Genomic DNA, 206 nt, shown 5'->3' with positions numbered 1-206 from the left:
TCCGACCCTTCCTCAAGGTTAGAGAGTGCGGCCGAAGCTGCGGTAATTGTGCTAGTGGCACTTGTTACAATGTCTATTTGGCATTTGATACATTCTTGCCTGGAGGATGAGAAATGCCATGGGCACTTGAGGAGTTATAAGATAGCATGTCAGAAACAGAGCATAATGGGAGAGTGGGGGCTAGCCAGGATAAAAGGGAGAGAAAA

Source organism: Mastomys coucha, unplaced genomic scaffold (genome assembly GCF_008632895.1).
Source record: "Mastomys coucha isolate ucsf_1 unplaced genomic scaffold, UCSF_Mcou_1 pScaffold13, whole genome shotgun sequence".
Classification (NCBI taxonomy): domain Eukaryota; kingdom Metazoa; phylum Chordata; class Mammalia; order Rodentia; family Muridae; genus Mastomys; species Mastomys coucha.
This window is presented reverse-complemented; position numbering follows the sequence as displayed.